Source organism: Stegostoma tigrinum, chromosome 14 (assembly GCF_030684315.1).
Source record: "Stegostoma tigrinum isolate sSteTig4 chromosome 14, sSteTig4.hap1, whole genome shotgun sequence".
NCBI lineage: Eukaryota > Metazoa > Chordata > Chondrichthyes > Orectolobiformes > Stegostomatidae > Stegostoma > Stegostoma tigrinum.
Window position 1 is genome coordinate 14,460,983 of NC_081367.1, and position 15,138 is coordinate 14,476,120.

Here is a 15,138-nt window from a genome sequence, read left to right on the forward strand (position 1 = left end):
CCACTATACTCTGGGGTAGAGATCCACAAAGATTCACAACTCTTTGGGTGACAATGTCTTTTCTCATCTCAGTCCTAAATTGCTGGCCCCTTATTCTGAGACTGTGACCCCATGTCCTGGATGAAACAGCTAGAGGAAACATTTCCACAGCATCAGCCTGTCAACTCCCTCCAGAATGTTAGACATTTCAAGTAGATCATCTCACATTGCTCTGAGCTGGAGGAAATACAGGCCTTTTCTATTCAAGCTCTCCTTAATGAACAATCTCTTTTCCTTTCAGGAAGACTTCTTTGCTCTTATAGTCTAATCCTAATCTGACAAAAACATTTGCTTTTCTGATTGTTTTCTGTATCTTCATGTTAACTGTTCAAGATTCAGGTTGAATTGGTATTCAGGTATGTCTGAATGCAAACATTTCTCAGTCTCTCACCATTGAATTTATATTCTGCTTTATTTTCATATATTTCTTGTAAACATGTGTAACTTCACACTTGATCACCTTGTATTCAGTCTGCCTCATTCTGTCCCACTCACATAATTGTTCTATACCATTTGCAACCTCTTTGAATACTTCTCACTGCTTCCTTTTCCACCTAGTGTTATCACAAACTGAGCAGAGCAACTATGACACAACCTCCACGCTCCACAGAGAATTAAAATAGCTTTTAATTAAAGAATTATGAAAGTCCTATTTGGTATTCGGCCAATGTTATTTTGTTAATGAATGCTTAATTCAAGACATCCAGGTCCTTTCAGGTCATGGTTTGGTATTCGGTACCACATATGCTCCTGGGAGTATTTGTCAGCTTGTAATTGAAGTCTGCAGCAGAATACATTATATGTTTAATATCCCTTATTCACCATAATCCTTTCCCAGGACTTAGTGGACCGCAGGGCACAGCCAATGCAACCAGAACGGTTTATGATGACACGAACAGGAGAACCAGCAGGTAGCTGACATTGCAGAATAACCATCTGTCATTCTTGAGTTCTTTGCATGATAATATGACAAATATAAATGAGGCACAATGGTCCTCACATCCAGAATTTCTTTTTAAATTCCCCTCCCCCCTTCAACTGCTTCCCAATCGTCTGATCTCATCAAATCCTGAATGAATCTAAAGTTGTTTTTTGCCCAGAGATCACCCAAAGTACATAGTTTAACCTTCTGAATGATCTCTGCTGCAATTTTGTCTTTCATCAATTTTGTTTTTGTTTTCTCATCGCTCTTGTCCTAATGTCATCTACTAATGCTGCAAATGCACCTTGTTTCTGCAGTTTAAAATTTTGAATGCTTCTGTAAAATCCCCATCTTTCAGCTCTATGCAAGTCCAAACAACAGACGGCTGAACCTATCCTGAGTGGAAGTATTCTCAGGGAGAACCATTCCAATTCGAAAGGTGCATGGACATGTCTTATGTTTGCATTAGACAAAGGCAGAAAGCTCATGGATCTAAAACCATTCACATTTCCTACCAACACGATCAGCATTTTCACTCATTGCAAAGAGTCATTACAAAAAGGAATAATTATCATTGTGGATTGATTCATATTGAATTTCATTTCCAAACCATGGTCAAAATGTCCTTTTTTTTCTTTGTTGACTGTTAGCTCAAGCACAGTGGGAATGGCCACGGTGAAAACTGCGGCTCACAGTTGATTTCATGAGCCCATCAATTACTGTACCAACTTCTCCTTAGCTGTGAACTATGACCTTATTCTGTCCTTTTTAATTGACTGTTTAATACATGTAGCAAGATCCACAAGCTCCTATTGTTGGCCCTTAGAGATTTGATTACACTTGCTTAATCCTTAAGTATAATTCTCTTATTTTACGTTTGAATTTAACTATCCAGTTAAACTTGACTTAAAATATGTCAGGAAGAAAAGCATACAACACTTTGATATTGTACAATTTTAACAAGGAGATAACTTGATTGTCAGTGTCTTAAATGAAGCTCCTATTATAGGACAGTATGGGTTTCAAAACATTACTGGCAACAGGCAAATAATTGCACTCACCCAACATCATTCATTTGGAAATCAAATCAGATCATATTGGAAGTTTGCAGACCAGATCAGACAATATCTATGTGAAGCAGATATAAATCTTGCACTAGCTTTGAAGCAGACGTTTAGTTCTTTTGCTGGGTCTGCATGTAAAATGTCAGTCCAGGATATATTGTAACGAGATGGGTGTGGTTCAGATTCATAACACTAATACTCAATATAAAAGAGATAGATCTTCATATCTGAAGTTATATTTTGTTCAGCCAGTATTGAAGATATTGACTAAAAGCAAACATGTGGAGCTATGCCACAGATTAGCCAGGATTTCATTGAATGTTGGAACAGGATCAATGGGCTGAATGGCCTCCTGCTTCCTATAAATGATGAATGCAGGTTCCATAGGTATTGCTAAAAAGTGGCGCAAAGTGTTCCGTCGTGTACTTATCAGGACTGGGAAGCAAGAATTCAAATTAGAAATGGAACAACAGTCAATGCAGCATGAGAAGTGGGCGATGATTGGCTGGGTGATGGTTGGCATGCAGCTGGAACTGTTAACTATCAATCTTGTCATTTGACAACGGGATGTAGGTGTCATTGACTGGGCTAGCATTTATTGTCTACGCTTCTTCACTCTTGAGAAGGTGGTGATAATCTGCCACCTTGAACTGTTGCAGCTCATTTGCTGCAGGTAGACTCGTAAAGCCGCAAAGGGGTTTCCAAGATATTGACCCAGTGACACTGAAAGAATGATGATATATTTCCAAGCGAGGAAGGGTGAGCAGCTTGGAAGGGGATTTCCAAGTGGTGCTCTTCCCACATATCTGCCTTGTCTTCGAGATGGTAATGATTTTGGGTTTGGAAGGTATAGTCAAAGGTCCTTTGGTAAATGTCTAACACTCTGCTGTGGTGGAGTGTGTGGATATTTGTGAACATTCTGCCAAAATAGGCTGCTTTTTCCTTGGTGATGCAAAGATTCTTGAGTGTTGTTGGAGCTGCACTCATACCAGAAAATTAGGAAGTATTCCATCACACTCCTAACTTGTGGCTTGTAGATGGTGAACAGGCTTTGTGGAGTCAAGTGGTAAATTAGTCACTGCAGTATTCCTAGCCTCACACCTGCTCTTGTAGTCATTGTGATTATGTTGCTAATCCAGTTTAGTTTCTGATCAAAAGTAACCCCAGAATATTGATCATTAGGTATGTAGTGATGGTAATTAAATACCAGGGGTGATGTTTAGACTTTCTCTTGTTCGAGAAGGTAATTGCCTGGACTTTGTGTGATGTGAACATTACTTGCCGCATGTCAGCCAAAACCTGGATATTGTCCAAGATTTCAAAATGTGAGGTTGGATGAACACAGCAGGCCAAGCAGCATCTCAGGAGCACAAAAGCTGACGTTTCGGGCCTAGACCCTTCATCAGAGAGGGGGATGGGGAGAGGGAACTGGAATAAATAGGGAGAGAGGGGGAGGCGGACCGAAGATGGAGAGTAAAGAAGATAGGTGGAGAGAGTGTAGGTGGGGAGGTAGGGAGGGGATAGGTCAGTCCAGGGAAGACGGACAGGTCAAGGAGGTGGGATGAGGTTAGTAGGTAGCTGGGGGTGCGGCTTGGGGTGGGAGGAAGGGATGGGTGAGAGGAAGAACCGGTTAGGGAGGCAGAGACAGGTTGGACTGGTTTTGGGATGCAGTGGGTGGGGGGGAAGAGCTGGGCTGGTTGTGTGGTGCAGTGGGGGAGGGGACGAACTGGGCTGGTTTAGGGATGCAGTAGGGGAAGGGGAGATTTTGAAACTGGTGAAGTCCACATTGATACCATATGGCTGCAGGGTTCCCAGGCGGAATATGAGTTGCTGTTCCTGCAACCTTCGGGTGGCATCATTGTGGCAGTGCAGGAGGCCCATGATGGACATGTCATCTAGAGAATGGGAGGGGGAGTGGAAATGGTTTGCGACTGGGAGGTGCAGTTGTTTGTTGCGAACTGAGCGGAGGTGTTCTGCAAAGCGGTCCCCAAGCCTCCGCTTGGTTTCCCCAATGTAGAGGAAGCCGCACCGGGTACAGTGGATGCAGTATACCACATTGGCAGATGTGCAGGTGAACCTCTGCTTAATGTGGAATGTTATCTTGGGGCCTGGGATGGGGGTGAGGGAGGAGGTGTGGGGACAAGTGCAGCATTTCCTGCGGTTGCAGGGGAAGGTGCCGGGTGTGGTGGGGTTGGAGGGCAGTGAAGGGTCTAGGCCCGAAACGTCAGCTTTTGTGCTCCTGAGATGCTGCTTGGCCTGCTGTGTTCATCCAGCCTCACATTTTGTTATCTTGGAATTCTCCAGCACCTGCAGTTCCCATTATCTCTGATACTATTGTCCAAGATTTGTTGCATTTGAACATCGACTGCTTCAGTATCTCAGAAGTCAGGAATGGAGCTAAACATTGTGCAGTTATCAGCGAACACTCCCATTACTCACCTTAAGATGGTGGGAAAATTGTTGATGAAGCTGCTGGAGATGGTTGAACTGAGGAAACACCCCTGTGGGACTCCTGCACAGGTGTAATAAAGCTGAGATGACTGACTCCAACAAATACAACCATCTTCCTTTATCCCAGGTATGACTCAAGTGGTGAATTTGCCCCTTGATTCCCATTGATTCTGTTTCTGCTGGGGTTCCATAAAGCCATAGTCAGTCATAAGCACCCTTGATGATGAAGCTGTCACTCTCACATCCCCTCTGGAATTTAGGTCTTTGATCCACGTTTGTGCCAGGGCTGCAGTGAGGTCAGGAGCTGAGCAGCCCTGGCTGAATCCAAACTGAGCATCAGTGAGCAGGTTATTGCTGAGAAAATGCTGCTTGATAATACTGATGATGGCACCTTCCATCACTTTACTGATGGTTTTAATTAGTTAATTAAACTCAGACCAGAAAGATTGACTCTGTCTTGTCAGAGCATTGACATGGAAAACGCAGCAGGGTCTTCCTTTCGTCAACAAGAAAGGTTAAATGTGTGGTCAAAATCTTGTTGCCGATGAACAAAAGACCCTGTGTGTGAATATATGGAGCTTCTAACTCACACAAATGAATCACATGGCAAGAAACCCTGCTGCATTCACCCTAACCAGCCAGAGTCTGCCTACCTTGACTGCTTTTAATCAGATAACTGAGATTGGGAGTTCACAGTACCTCATGTAACTTATTCGCTAGACCATGGTTGGCAATCAGCAACCTCTCCTCATATTGCATAAACTATTGTTTCCCTTTCTAAATTTGGTTTCTTGCATTCCAGTCTTGAAAAATTAAAATGAAGAGCTCCACCTTCACATCTCTTTTTGACAATGTTTAAATCTTTTACTCCTAAGCAATTTGAAATGTTCCTTGTCCTAGACTTGATTTATTTGAGCAAAGGTGATTGAGGGGTGATATTTGTGAAATGATTGAAATGGCTTAAAGATTTGATCGGAAAGATAGTGTGAAATCATTTCCTTTGATGAGTAGAAGAACTCAAAATGAGGGATCATGGTCTTAAAATTAGAGCTATCCAATTTGGGGTGTTGTCAGGAAGAATTCTTCGCACAAAGAGTGGAAACATCCATCTCTCTCCAAAATGTTGTTAAGCCCAGGTGTTAATTGAATCTGGCCAAACAATAATTGGCAGATTTTTGTTAGCCAATTGTTTATATCTTTTGGACCAAGGAGAGTGACAGAGTTAAAACAGAGACCTTTCATGATTAAATTGAATCTTGGAATAAAAGCATACATTTAAAAAGCCTACTCCTGCTCCTCATGTGCAACATTTTCTTTAACATATTGACTGGTCCATTGTACATTGTCATGCCCAGGTAAGGAGAGGTGAATTAGACCATAAGACCGTAAGACATAGGAGTGGAAGTAAGGCCATTTGGCCCATCAGGTCCACTCCGCCCTTAACATCATGGCTGATGGGCATTTCAACTCCACTTCCCTTGCACTCTCCCCATAGCCCTTGATTCCTTCTGAGATCAAGAATTTGTCAATCTTTGCCTTGAAGGCATCCAACGTCCCAGCCTCCACTGCACTCCATGTCAATGAATTCCACAAGCCCACCACTCTCTGGCTGAAGAAATGTCATCTCATTTCAGTTTTAAATTTACCCCCTCTAACTTTAAGGCCGTGCCCACGGGTCCTAGTCTCCCCGCCTAATGGAAACAACTTCCTAGTGTCCACCCCTTCTAAGCCATACATTATCTTGTAAGTTTCTATTAGATCTCCCCTCAACCTTCTAAACTCTAATGAGTACAATCCCAGGATCCTTGGCCATTCATCATACGTTAAACCTACCATTCCAGGGATCATCTGTGTGAATCTCCGCTGGACACGCCCTAGGGCTAGTATGTCCTTCCTGAGGTGTGGGGCCCAAAATTGGATACAGTATTCTAAATGGGGCCTAACTAGAGCTTTATAAAGCCTCAGAAGCCCATCGCTGCTTTTATATTCCAACCCTCTTGAGATAAATGACAACATTACATTTGCTTTCTTAATTACAGACTCTACCTGCAAGTTAACTTTTAGAGAATCCTGGACAAACACTCCCAGATCCCTTTGTACTTCTGCTTTGCCAATTTTCTCACCATTTAGAAAATAGTCCATGCCTGTAATCTTTTTTCCAATGTGCAAAACCTCACATTTACTCACATTGAATTTCATCAGCCATTTCCTGGACCACTCTCCTAAACTGTTTAAATCTTTCTGCAGCTTCCCCACCTATTCAGTACTACCTGCCTGTCCACCTATCTTTGTATCATCGGCAAACATCGCCAGAATGCCCCCAGTCCCTTCATTCAAATCATTAATGTATAAGATGAACAGCTGCGGCGCCAACCCTGAACCCTGCGGGACACCGCTCATCACCGGTTGCCATTCTGAAAAAGAGCCTTTTATCCCAACTCTCTGCCTTCTGTCAGACAGCCAATCCTCAATCCAAGCCAGTAGCTCACCTCGAACACCATGGGCCCTCACCTTGCTGAGCAGCCTCCCGTGAGGCACTGTATCAAAGGCCTTTTGGAAGTCTAGATAGATAACATCTACTGGGTTTCCCTGGTCAAGCATACTTGTTACCTCTTCAAAGAAGTCCTACAGGTTTGTCAGGCATGACCTCCCCTTACTAAAACTATGCTGACTTGTTCTAATCTGACCCTGCACTTCCAGGAATTTAGAAATCTCACCCTTGACAATGGATTCTAGAATTTTACCAACTACTGATGTTAGGCTAATGGGCCTATAATTTTCCATCTTTTGCCTTGATCCTTTCTTCAACAGGGGGGTTACAATAGCAATTTTCCAATCATCTGGGACTTTCCCTGACTCCAGTGACTTTTGAAAGATCACAACCAAAGCCTCCGCTATTTCCTCAGCCACCTCCCTTAGAACTCTAGGGTGTAGCCCATCGGGGCCAGGAGATTTATCAATTTTTAGACCTTTTTGCTTTTCTAGCACTTTCTCTTTTGTAATGCCTACCGTACTCAACTCTGCCCCCTGGCTCTCCCTAATTGTTGGCACACTACTCATGCTCCCCTCTTTTAGTCATTCTTGATTGGTTATAACAAATAATTTTTAATTGTAAAGAATTCAGGATAACAAAGCTGTACTTGAAAAATATTGATAGTGACACCATTGAAATCCCCTCCGCAATCTATGGATCTCTCCAACATTCCAGATTAATAAAGCCTCAAATCAATTGCACATTGTTAACTTCCAAGGAACACATCGGCTACATTCTGACAACTGAAGACTGAGCAATTTTTCTCTCACACCTACACTCTATCTCTAGGGTAAGTGGAAAAAAAAATGCCCTGGCCATATTCACTCAGTAGTTTCATCTTGATATTTACAAAAGTAAACATAAATCACTTTGAGATTCACCTTCATGGTGTATGAAACTATTGAATGTCCTTGTTGGATTTACAGCCTTGTATTCCCTCTTGAGCTTATATTATCCCCTGTGTACATTGCCTGAATTCTTCAACTAATTTGCATTCTACTAATTGCTGCTAGTTATTTATTGTTCGACACGTAACCAATCTCAACTGCTTGATTAAATTGGTGATTTGTAATCAGCCCCAGCTATTCATTGTTGTGCACTGAAAATATTTGTACTGCTCAATAAGATGAATGTGATGTATTCATTATTGTTTTAATCGTGGAATTTTCTCATTGCAGTACACATTGTTCGTCTGAAAATATTATTTCAAAATGACAGCTCTCCGCTTAGTTGACAATGTTCAAAATCCTGCTTTTGGCAGGTGTTTCACAACAAGGATTCTGTCATTTCTAAATGCATGTTCAGACTAGCAAATGCAAAGATACATAGAAATACGAAGTAGTGTAATAGCCTAAAAGATAGGAGCGCTTTCCCATGAATGCCTAGGCAACTAAAGTTATTCATGAGCTTTTACAATTCAAGTCAATGAACTACAATGTGATTGCAAATGTGTAACTACAGATTCAGAGCCAACAAGGTCAGTGCTGAATAGTTATGGAGTTATTGCACAATAAAAATGTTTTTCAAATAGTCATCAAGCCATGCAGAGCTTGAATGTTGCTGTAAAGTGAGACATCTTGTCTGTACTTTTCATCATGCACTCATCAGGACAGTTCACAAGAATACTAACTTAAGGGGAAAAGCAACATTTATACAGTATAAGATTATGAGAATTGTTCCGATGAATGCGTGATGAAAAATGGTGACATAATGTATTTTTATTCAGCAAAAATCAGACTGTTTTACTGTGTTCTAGGCTAAATTGGCTTCTGGATGCCCAAAAGCAGAAACAGTGGACAGAAAAATATGTTTCAGAAGTGCACCAAATATTTATCGGTAAGCACCAGGAGGATATGTTGAATGAGACCATTTGATGTGCACAGCAGTCTTAACTAAAAAGCTAGTTCAGAGGCTTAGCTCAGTGTTTCCTGGTTGTACCCCTGGCAATAACCTTACTGGCTGCACAAATGTTTCCGTGACCATACCCTCTTGGTTATTGTTTGTACATTTCTTTAACTATAATTGTAGGTGGCTACTTTTTCTACTATGGCTAGATGTCTCTGCACCTGCAGTAGATGACGTTAAACCAGAAGACATCAGGCGGCTGTCTACGGTAAAATTTCACTGATTTGTTAGAGTAATTGGAGGGCCAGAACTTTCCAGGATCATTGGAAATAGTCAGGGAGTCAAAATGACATTGGAAAGGTTTAGATGGGAGGGGCTTCCCCAATGTCTTCCTCGCAACACAGCATTTTACATGGGGTGGTGAACGTGCCAACTGAACTGCCCGCCAGCAGCACAGACTCTAGTTGAACCAGTTAAATGGGTCAGTAAGGACATCTTCCCTCTTCCACTGGCATATTGTGGGTGGGTAGACTGCCAGGTACACACACGCAGCCTCCAAGCAAGCTCCAGGATTGTGATTCCTCTGTGTAACCCATGACCCACAAAGGCCCTGGACTCCCTTCTGTCCCAGGGACCCATTGTAATAGAACCTGCAGCTCCCCACAACAAAGACCTCATTGACCTATGACCCCCTCAATCCTACTACCAGCACGAGACTAATTGACTCCAACAGCTCTGACTGCACTTCCCTGACTATGCAGACATGGCCATCAACGTGCCTCATCTGCCAGATGCAGTCCCAGCAATGGCCACTAGTGGTGGCACTACTGAACTAACAGTGGTACAGCAGAGCTGCTGGTCATCTGAACCTGGAAGTTTCAAGGCATGGGCCATCATCTTTTGTGCAATTTAACAACTCGATCAATTGCCACCAGCAAAATGCAGCCTGGATCTGGCCATCTACCAAAGTGGTGTTGTCCCTTCCCCTCAACTCTAGGAGCAGGACCCCTTCCTCCTCCCTACAATCCAACAAAGGATGTCAACTGCACTTTCTAATTGGACTGAGAGCTGTGTGCACCTCGCTGAACCTGACTGCTTATGTCCCTTAGAGAGAGTAAAAACTGCCAATGCTGGAGTCAGAGATAACACATTGTGGGGTTGGAGGAGCACAGCGGGCCAGGCAGCACCAGAAGAGCATGAAAATTGACGTTTCGGGTCAGGACGCTCCTTCAGAAATGGGTCCGGGCCTGAAACGTCAGCTTTCCTGCTCCTCTGATGCTGCCTGGCCCGCTGTACTCCTCCAGTTCCACAATGTGTTATCTCTGCTTATGTCCCTGGCTGACAGAAGGGGTTAACTCGCTGAAAACTCGCTTTCGACAAGGCCATTGTCCTTTGCTTCAAACGAGATTAGCAAATGATTGTTTTTGAATGTCTAATTCCGAGTACACAGACATTGACCCAAATGACCTTGTGTTCGTGATCACTGGCAGCCATGTAATGACGAAATGAAGCCCCTCTCAATATTTTCAGGCTGGGGTGATATAGCCACATAGAAATCATCTGTGGCCTCTCTGCACTTGTAAGTCCGTGAACGTAGGCAGTGCTGTCATTGCAGTTGTCGCTGTTCAGTGGGAAAATTGTCATGCTGCAGAGTACAGCAGTCAGATTGCAGATGTTCCCTGTGAGAGCCTCAAAATAAACAGATGCATAAAAGTTGAAGATTGTCAGCATACCATCAGACTTGAGTCTACTAGCAGTAAAAGCATAACTCCGTAGCCGTGTCCCTCGTGATCCTAATATGATCCCTGACATTGTGCCTTTTGTCACAGTTGCTTAGTTGACAGTCCCATCATGAAAACCCAGGAGTGGGCAGCACAATTTTTATCATCACAACTTTTAATTCAATTCCACAGCCACCAACTGAACAGCCTAGAAAACAAGGTGTAGAGCTGGATGAACACAGCAGGCCAAGCAGCATTTTAGGAGCAGGAAAGCTGACGTTTCAACAGAAATGGGGGACAGGAAGAGGGTTCTGAAATAAATAGGGAAAGAAGGGGAGGCGGATTGAAGATGGATAGAGGAGAAGATAGATGGAGAGGAGACAGACGAGTTAAAGAGGTGGGGATGGAGCCAATAAAGGTGATTCTAGCTGGGGAGGTAGGGAGGGGATAGGTCAGTCCAGGGAGGACGGACAGGTCAAGGGGGTGGGATGAGGATAGTAGGTAGGAAATGGGGGTGAGGCTTGAGGCGGGAGGAGGGGATAGGTGAGAGGAAGAAGAGGTTAGGGAGGCGGAGATGAGTTTGGCTGATTTTGGGATGCGGTGGGGGGAAGGGAGATTTTGAAGTTTGTGAAATCCACGTTGATACCATTGAGCTGCAGAGCTCCCAAGCGGAATATGAGCTTCTGTTCCTGCAGCCTTCGAGTGGCATCATTGTGGCATTGCAAGAGGTCCAGGATGGACATGTCGTCTGAGGAATGGGAGGTGGAATTGAAAAGGTTCATGAATGGGAGGTGCAGCTGTTTAATGCGAACCAAGCGTAGGTGTTCTGCAAAGTGGTCCCCAAACCTCCGCTTGGTTTCCCCAATGTAGAGGAGGCCACAACGGGTAAAGCGGATACGGTATACCACATTGGCAGATGTGCAAGTGAACCTCTGCTTGATGGGGAAAGTCTTCTTGGAGCCTGGGATGGGGGTGAGGGTGGGGGTGTGGGGGCAGGTGTAGCACTTCCTGCGGTTGCAGGGAAAAGTGCCAGGTGTGTTGGGGCTGGAGAGGAGTGTGGAGCCGTCAAGGGAGTCATGGAGAGAGTGGTCCCACCAGAAAGCAGACAAAGGTGGATAGGGAAAAATGTCTTTGGTAGTGGGGTCGGATTGCAGATGGCGGAAGCATTGGAAAATGATGCATTGGATCCAGAGGTTGGTGGGGTGGTCTGTGAGGACGAGGGGGATTCTCTTTTGGTTGTTGTTGCGGGGACGGGGTGTGAGGGATGAGTTGCAAGAAATGCGGGAGACATGGTCGAGGGCGTTCTCGACTACTGCGGGGGGGGATGTTGCAGTCCTTGAAAAACGAGGACATCTGGGATGTGCGGGGGTGGAACGCCTCATCCTGAGAGCAGATGCAGTGGAGGTGAAGGAATTGAGAATAGGGAATGGCATTTTTACAGGAAGGTGGGTGGGAGGAGGTATATTCTAGGTCACTGTGAGAGTCGGTGGGCTTGAAATGAATATCGGTTTATAGGTGGTTGCCCAAGATGGAGAGGTCCAGGAAGGTGAGGGAGGAGTTGGAGATAGTCCAGGTGAACTTAAAGTCAGGATGGAAGGCGTTGATGAAGTGGATGCACTGTTTGAGCTTCTCGTGGGAGCACGAGACGGTTTCATCAATGTAACAGAAGAAGAGGCGGGGTTTAGGGCCAGTGTAGGTGTGTTAGAGGGATTGCTCCATGTAACCTACAAAGAGGCAGGCATAGCTTGGGCCCATTTTGGAGCCCATGGCCATCCCCTTTGTCTGTAGGAAGTGGGAGGAATTGAAAGAGAAGTTGTTGAGGGTGAGGACAAGTTCGGTTAAGTGGATGAGAGTGTCAGTGGAAGAGCACTGATCAGGCCAGGGGGACAGGAAGAAGGGGACAGGAGGACCTTTAGGCCATCTGCATGGGGAATACAGGTGTAGAGGGACTGGACGTTCACAGTAAAAATAAGGTGTTTGGGACCGGAGAATTGGAAGTTCTGGAGGAAGTGGATGGCATGGGTGGTGTCACGGACATGGGTAGGGAGTTCCTGGGCCAAAGGGGAGAAAATGGAGTCCAGATAGGTGGAGATTACCTGGCAGGGAAGAGACAATGATCACAAAAGTTGTTCTTCCAAGACGAGGCTATCCCATTGCACTTTTGGTGTGCTGACACCTGCGATATCCCCAAATGCGGGATACTCAGCTGCAAAATTTATGGTAGTGGGTGATTGCGATCGTGCTCAAAAAAACCCATTTCTGATGAAGGGTCTAGGCCTGAAACGTCGGCTTTTGTGCTCCTAAGAAGCTGCTTGGCCTGCTGTGTTCATCCAGTTCCACACCTTGTTATCTCGGATTCTCCAGCATCTGTAGTTCCGAATGTCTCTGAATTGAACAGCCCAGCTGTTTAAACTAAGATATTTTTCAAAGGGCAAAATGTAACTGGCTTTTAGTGCCCTTTATAAATGGACCACCTGAGGCCATTCTGGGGTGCTACCATGTGGAGTTAGAGTGTTGTAGCAATTATTCACTCATTTCAATATCAGGCATTTAACAATTGTACTTTCTGCATGACAGCGATCAATACCTGAAGCTCCTGATTTCTTGGTCCCTGCTCACGCATTTATTGCCACGGAGACAACTCACACTGATTAAAAACTCCAAGCTATGTGATGATCGCCAGACTACATTCTAAGTTAATGTATAGCTGAGATATTGGGAAGGCATTCTAGGCTGTGAGTTGAAGTGCCAACCAGTGGGTTAACTTCAAGCAATGTAATGAAATGTGAAATGAACATTCACCTCTGTCTTTGCACTGTCTAGTATTATTGTGGACTATTACTTGTATCATGTGATATTTAGGTAGTGAATCCAAGTCATACTGCCAGCCATGCTGTTTCTTATACTAACTTCAATGACATGCAGGGGTCATGTCGTTAATTAGATTCTGTGTCAAAGTGTGGTACAGGTATCAGTGCTAGGGCAGCAATTATTTACAATATATAACTGCTTTGGATGAAGAGAGTGAATGTACAACAGCCATGTTTGCTAACACAAGAATAGTTGGAAGAAAAGTGGTAAGAACGACACAGAGACATTTTTTAAACTATTTGTTCACAGGATGAGGGCGTCCCTGGCTAACCCATCATTTATTGCCCATTCCTATTGGGCCAGAGGTCAGTTATGAGTCAAACACATTGCTATAGGTCTGGAGTCACATGTAGGCCAGACCAGGTAAGAATGGCAGTTTCCATCCCTAAAGCTCATTAGAGATCCAGGTGGATTTTTTCCAACAATCAGCAATGGGTTTATGGTCATCATTAGATTCTTAATTCCAAATATTTATTGAATTCAAATTCCACCATCTGCTGTGATGGGATTTGAACATTAGGTTCTGGGATTAACAGTCCAGCAGTAATAACACTCAAGCAGAATGTCATTTATATAGAGAAAGGTACAGAAATCTTCAGGAAACTGGGATTTTGGAGTCCTCGTGAATTAATTACAAAAAGCTTGCATCCAAGCTCAGCAGATCATTAAAAAGGTAAATGAAATGTCTGACTTTATTTCAAAAGAGGCTGGTGAATGAAAATAAGGAAGACTTTTAAAACTATACAGGTCCGACCACAGCTGGAACCCTGTGGACTATTTGGCCCTCCTATTGACAGAAGGTTATGTTAACATTGGAAGAAGTTCAGGGAAGATTCAGTGGGCTGATCCCAGGTATGGAGGGACTATCTTATGAGCAGAAACCTGAATGAGTTGGGCCGTTAGCCACTGGAATTTAAAAGAATGATAGGTGGCTTTACTGAAACATACAAGATTCTTTGGGAATTTACCATGGCAAATGTGGAAAGGTTGCTTCCCCTGTGGGAGAGTCTAGGACTAGAGGGCATAATCTCAGAGTAAGGGGTCGCGCATTGAGATGAGGAGTGATTTCCTCTTTCAGTAGGTAGTAAATCTGTGCAATATTTTACTGCAGAAGGTTGTAAAGGTGGGTTTATTTAGTATATTCAAGGCTGAGATAAAAAAGATTTTTAATAAATAAGAGAATCAAAGATTATGGAAAAAAAACAGGAAAACAGAATTGAGGATTACCAGAGATAATAGGAAAACTGCAGGTGCTGGATATTCCAAGATAACAAGGTGTGGAGCTGGATGAACACAGCAGGCCACGCAGCATCAGAGGAGCAGGAAAGCTGACATTTTGGGCCCAGACCCTTCATCAGAAATGGGGGAGGGGAAGGGGGTTCTGAAATAAATAGGGAGAGGGGGGAGGCAGATCGAAGGTGGATGCAGTAGTGGGAGGGGAGTTATTGAAGCTTGTGAAATCCACATTGACACCATTGGGCTGCAGGGTTCCCAAGCGGAATATAAGTTGCTGGCATCATTGTGGCACTGCAGGAGGCACAGAATGGACATGTCATTTGAGGAATGGGAGGGGGAGTTGAAATGGTTCACGACCGGGTGTGGTGGGGCTGGAAGGGAGTGTGGAGCGGACAAGGGAGTCAGAACCCTCTTCCCCTCCCCCATTTCTGATGAAAGGTCTAGGCCCAAAACATC

The 15,138-nt window shown here is 44.1% G+C and overlaps 1 non-coding gene across 1 annotated transcript; it reads left to right on the forward strand.

The window, feature by feature from the left end:
* The first annotated feature begins 12,663 nt into the window (after positions 1–12,663).
* Positions 12,664–12,832, forward strand: LOC125458048 (U1 spliceosomal RNA). The gene has a single exon (XR_007248729.1). It is a non-coding gene; the product is annotated as a U1 spliceosomal RNA (small nuclear RNA).
* Positions 12,833–15,138: the final 2,306 nt, after the last annotated feature.